The sequence below is a fragment of the Lygodium microphyllum genome, chromosome 25 (genome assembly GCF_053477565.2).
Source record: "Lygodium microphyllum isolate KBCC chromosome 25, Lygodium_microphyllum_v1.1.10, whole genome shotgun sequence".
In the NCBI taxonomy this organism is placed as follows: Eukaryota; Viridiplantae; Streptophyta; class Polypodiopsida; order Schizaeales; family Lygodiaceae; genus Lygodium; species Lygodium microphyllum.
Genome location: NC_141159.1, coordinates 61,929,906 through 61,936,069, shown reverse-complemented (window position 1 = coordinate 61,936,069; position 6,164 = coordinate 61,929,906).

The window sequence follows — 6,164 nt, the reverse complement described above, 5'->3', positions numbered from 1 at the left end:
GGCACATGGGACGACCTGAAGTTGGCCTTCCTCACTAAATTCAGGCATGAAGGTTTTGAAGAGCAGATGAGAGAGGAATTTATGAACCTAAGTCAGTCCTCTGGAGAAAGAGTGGAAGCCTATGTCTCACGAATGGAATCCATCCTGAAGAGGTGGACTAACCATAATCTAGATGATGGCATTCAGAAGGGAGTGTTTCTCAGAGGATTACAACCAGAAGTCCGTAAGTTTGTGGAGCTGCAAAGACCAGCCACACTACAAGCTGCAACAGAAGGTGCCAGACTGTACGATGAAGTGGAAGCTAGATTAGCAATGAATTCGGGAAGAGGAGTCTTACCTCCTCTGGTGCCAGGAATGATGTACCCACCAAATGCAGCCCCAGGGACTGTTCCCTATCCCTACCAACAGATGCCCTCGGTATCACAGTACAGTGTACCAAATCCACAATGGCCACAATCCATGCCTCAAATGGTGGTTCCACCACAACAACCATGGTCCCAACCAATTTCCTCAATGCAAAATCAGCAGTAACAGTGGAACCCTACCAACTGGAGCCAACAGCCAACAGTTCAAACAGGAGCTCTGAATCAGAACCAGAACAGAGACCCCTCTGTACCAGCTCAACCCGTTTATGCGATGATTGCAGAGACTCCTCAAAACCCTCCTGCCAGTACGTCAGGAGGAGAAAGCTTGAAGGACTACTTATCCAACTCAGTTGCAAACATAAAAAAGGAGTTGATGGATGTGATTACAGAACAACTACAGACGTTGAAAGTGAATACCGCTAGCATATCCAACGTTGCAGGAGCAGGAAGGGATGTGATGCGGTTAAATACTTGGTGTGGTAAGTGTCATCAAGCAGGTCATTTAGCCACTGAATGTACACGGAAACCAACCATCCCTGGAGCCTTCTGTTCCTACTGTTTGCGGAAGAATCATACAGAGGACATTTGCTCTTTGAAGGAGATGCATGATAGGAGAAGGAAGGAAGAAGACGCAAGATTTAACTTGCTGGAATCCAAAATGACAACACAAGATATTGGACCCAAGCCTAGAGAGTTTGGTCCTAATTTCGGACCCAGAAGATTTCCTTCTCAAAGTTACAGAGGAAGACAGTCTGGCGGTGGTCAGAGATCAGAAGTGGAGTGTTACAGATGCGGGGAAAAGGGACACATCTCACCAAATTGTCCAAATCCTCGAAGGTCAGTGGATTACAAGCCCTTATGCAGTCGATGCAAAGGAGAAGGCCACACTGCAAAAGACTGTCCAAGCCCAGCCCCAGTGAAAAACAGTGCTACTGATAGTCCGGTCAAGGCCCAAGAGCCTACCTCCAATTTAGTGGAATTGGAAGTTGCTGCCATCACGCGTGCAAAGCAGAAGGAACCACCTATCCAGAAAGAAAATAACCCTCCTGCCAGAACAGTGAAGTTCAATCTTCCACCAGAAGAACAGAACAGAATAGAGCCTAACAGTGCCGTACAGAGCCCTACAGTGCCACAGAGAGTTACAGAGACAGTTACAGAGACAGGACCAGAGGTCCAGGATACAGAAGAGGAGGAAGTGCCACAAGTGGCAGAAGAAGTTACTGTAATTCCTCTGTTGGAAGAAAGAGGGAAAATGAAAATGGGTGTTGCCCCATTCCCTAATCGATTAGAAAAGCCAGTGGATCCTATTAAGGAATACGATCTAGTTAGAGATCTAGATACCTTTAAACCAAACCTCACATTCCGACAACTATTGATGTTGTCTCCCAGTTGCCGGAAAAGGTTCAAAAGTATACTGACGAAAAGACGTGGTTTAAGGATTGCTCCCTCCACAGTGACAAAGTCCAACAAGGCTCCAGAGCCTGTAAAAGAAGTGGATGTGGCTAATGCTTTCCTAGATCCGGGTACTCCAGAGACTGGTGTATGGATAGAAGGCTGCTTCATTTCAAATGCACTGATTGATGGTGGTTCATCAGTAAACATTATGACGGATGTGACAATGAAGGATCTAGGCCTACAAGGTGTGCAACCAACCCAATGGCTCATCAGACTGGCGGATCAGAGTAGAATCAAGCCTTTGGGCATTCTTCCATATGTGAAGACTACAGTGGCTGGAAAAGATTATTGGCTGACCTATTTGGTGGTGAAGCCAAACTCTTACGGTACATCCTATCCTCTGTTATTAGGTAGACCATGGCTTTTTGAAGCCCGAGCAAGGACGGATTGGTTCAAAGGAACCTTGACCTTGGGTAGAGGACCCAACAAAGTGGTGCTGAAACTGTATGGTTCTCAAAAAGGACATGGATCCACCTCCTTAGAATTATCTTCTGATTCCCCTAATGAGGTTACGGATGGAACGTCAGCAGACGAAGATGCTGTCAAACAAATCCTTCCTAAGAAAACAGTGGCACATTCCTTAACAGTGGATACAGTAAGCCGACTTCCAAAAGATGCAAAGCCATTATCAATGGGTGAATACTTCCTGCCTGAATCAGGAATGCCTTCTGAAATCACTTCTGACAGTGAGATAGAAGCATGGATGTACTGCTGTCCCTGTTACATGGTCACAGCAGAAGCAGAAACAGAGACAGAGACAGGAGAGAAACCAGAGAATCTGTTCTTCTGTTACAGAGCTCCTACAGAGACAGAAGCAGAAGCAGAAGCAGAAACAGAAACAGACGCAGAGACAGAGACAGAGACAGAAGCAGAAGCAGAAGTAGAGATAGAGACAGAAGGGGTTGGGTTTGATATGGACGAAGAAGATTATGAAAGTGAGCCAGAAGAATCTATCCCACCTGCAGAGGATACATTTGAGGAAGAAGTTCTAGAAGCATCAGAAGCCGATGAGCTCATGCTATGGGACAGAATGGCAATGGTACCATTTGGTTTGGTAAATGGATCATCTCATATGCAAAACCTTTATAAGAAATGGATTAAGAAGAGCAAGCCGTCTTTTAAGTGTGGCTCCTGCCGTCCTACCCCATCATTGCCAAAGAAAGATGATGATGATGCACCGTGCCAACAAGCACCAGTCCGACAAACCCAACAGGAATCAGAGGGTCCCTGTTATGTGACGTTCTTGGATGTGTCATCTTCAGAAGATGAGTCTTCAAGCCAAGAGGTAATTAATCTTGAAACCAAACCCGAAACGGCTCTTATCCCACTCCAATGTCTTAAGGAGCAACCTAAGTCTCCACCAAAAGAAGAAGTTGGTTCTAGTGGGACATCAGAAGAGGATACCATTCCCTTGAAGGAGTCGGATCTCTACCCAGAAGCAGTCCGCGGGACCTTTATTCGTGAAGTAGAAGGTGAAAGGCGGTTAACCTTTGTGGATGCAGAAGGCACTGAACGCCACTTGAAGGTGGGTAGCAGCCTCCCAGACGAGGAGTTGTCAACCTTGTACAACTTGTTGAAAGAAAATTTGGACGTGTTTGCATGGTCTTACAAAGACCTAAAGGGGATTGATCCCACAATATGTCAACATCATATTGACTTGGAGCCTGATGCCAAGCCAGTACGGCAACGACAGAGGCGAATGAACCCGAATTATTCCACATTGGTGAAAGCGGAGCTGCTGAAGCTTCTGGAAGCCGAGTTCATCTATCCAGTGGCAAATAGTGAATGGGTTTCACCCATCGTGGTTGTACCCAAGAAGAATGGCAAATTGCGAATATGTGTGGATTTCCGAAAGCTTAATTCCAAGACGAAGAAGGATCACTTTCCAATCCCTTTCACAGACCAACTGTTGGACACGGTGGCAGGACATGAGCTTTATTCCCTTTTGGATGGATTCAGCGGATACAACCAAGTCCAAATCGCAGAAGAAGACCAATCCAAAACAACCTTCACCACAGAATGGGGGACCTACACTTACCGAGTGATGCCATTTGGGCTCTGCAATGCCCCTGCTACTTTCCAACGAGTCATGATGGCTGCCTTTCAAAATCATCTGCACGACTTTATTGAAGTATATTTGGATGACTTCTGTGTCTATAGTTTGATCAGTGAACACTGGGACCACCTGGAACAATGCTTTGACCGATGCCGGGAGTATGGGATTTCCCTCAACCCCGACAAATGCATCTTTGGGGTTTCTTCCAGAGTTCTATTGGGCCACATTGTCTCTGCACAAGGGATATCAACAGACCCTGCAAAGATCGAAAAGATTGCAGCTCTGACAGCACCCACCAACCTCAAACAGTTGAGGGGATTCCTAGGCCATGTGGGTTACTACAGAAGGTTCATAGCCCATTTTGCAACAAAGGCAACCTCCTTGCACAAGCTCCTGAGGAAAGATGCAGAGTTTACTTGGACAGAAGAATGTGACAAAGCCTTCCACACTCTGAAGCAGTGTCTGATAGAGGCACCCATTCTGCAACCTCCTGATTGGACGAAAGAGTTCCACGTACACACTGATGCATCAATTGAAGGCTTAGGTGCTGTCCTTTGCCAAAAGGGCTCCTCAAAGTTGGATCAACCGATCTATTATGCAAGCCGAAAAGTCACTGATAGGGAACGGAACTATACAGTGACCGAGCTGGAGTGCTTGGCAATGGTGTTTGCCCTGGAGAAGTTTCGCCATTACCTCCTATCTACTCACTTTAAATTTTATATGGATCATGAGGCCCTGTCCTTCTTGATGAACAAAGCAGATGTGAAAGGGCGATTGATGAGATGGCTCCTTTTATTCCAGGAGTTCGACTTTGAGGTGATTACTAAACCTGGTCGTTCCCATGTTCTGGCTGATCATCTGTCGCGTATCCCACAAACTGTAGACGAGGAGCAGGATGATCCAGACCTCCCTGATGCTTCCCTATTCTTGGTAGAAACTGTAACTCCCTGGTATGCAGACATTGCCAATCTGCTAGCAACCCAACAGTACCCTCATGGTATTTCTAGTCGGGAAAGGAAGAAGCTCATGCTAGAATCATCCCCCTACACCCTGCTAGGTGGTGCACTGTACAAGAAAGGCAAAGATGAAGTACTTAGAAGATGTGTTGGAGGGGATGAGATTGGGATTGTTTTAAAGGCTTGCCACGACGAGCCATGTGGAGGTCACTTTGCAGGAGAAGCTACAGCCAGGAAGGCTCTGCTAGCAGGATATTGGTGGCCTACCATTCACAAAGATTCCTATGATTACTGTAAAAGATGTGATGCTTGTCAAAGAATGGGGAAACCCACGAAGAAAAGTGCCATGCTATTGCAACCTATCCTTCCGTTGAAGCCGTTTGAGAAGTGGGGCATTGACTTCGTAGGTCCAATCGATCCTCCCACTAGAAGGAAATAGAACAGATACATCCTCGTATGTACGGATTATGTCACAAAGTGGTGTGAAGCTAAAGCCCTCAAGCGGGACGATGGTAACAGCGTGGCCCTGTTTATGTACGAGAATATCATCACCCGTTTTGGCAGTCCCTTAGAGCTGGTAAGTGACAGAGGCACTCATTTCCTCAACAAAGTCATGGAAGAGTTGACAGAATTGTATAAGATCCGCCATCGCAAGTCCACTCCCTATTACCCCAGAGCCAACGGCCAAGTCAAAGTCACGAATCGCATCCTCTGCTCGATTCTGACAAGAACAATTGCCGCACATCATCGTGATTGGGATGATCGACTTACAGAGGCCCTCTCGGCGTACAGAACCTCCCATAAAGCAGCAACGGGACAGACACCTTTCCAGTTGGTGTATGGTACAGAAGCTGTTTTTCCTGTTGAATTGGAACTACCCTCTTTGAGAGTGGCGATCAAAGAGCGTTTGGGGGATGACGATTCACTGCAACGCCGTCTCCTGCACTTGGAATGTTTGGACGAAATTCGTAGGATGGCTCTACAGTGCATGGAAGCCACGCAAGCTCGACGTAAGGCTTACCATGACAGTTTCATCAAGCACAAGGAGTTCAAAGAAGGTGATTTGGTCCTAGCCTATGATTCACGATTTGGCAAGTTTCCTGGCAAGCTCCAACAGCGGTGGATGGGCCCCTATAAGGTACTTGCAGTCAACCCGAACGGTTCTGTCCAAGTGCAGACCGTTGATGCCTCTGATGATCCCTTTTTGATCAATGGATATCGCCTGAAGAAGTACTTCCCTCCTTGGGGATCTTGACAATTACGGTCCCTTGATCTTTTCCCTCGTTGGTGTGGCACTGTACTTCTTATGATGCTACTTCTGATAGCCGTTCT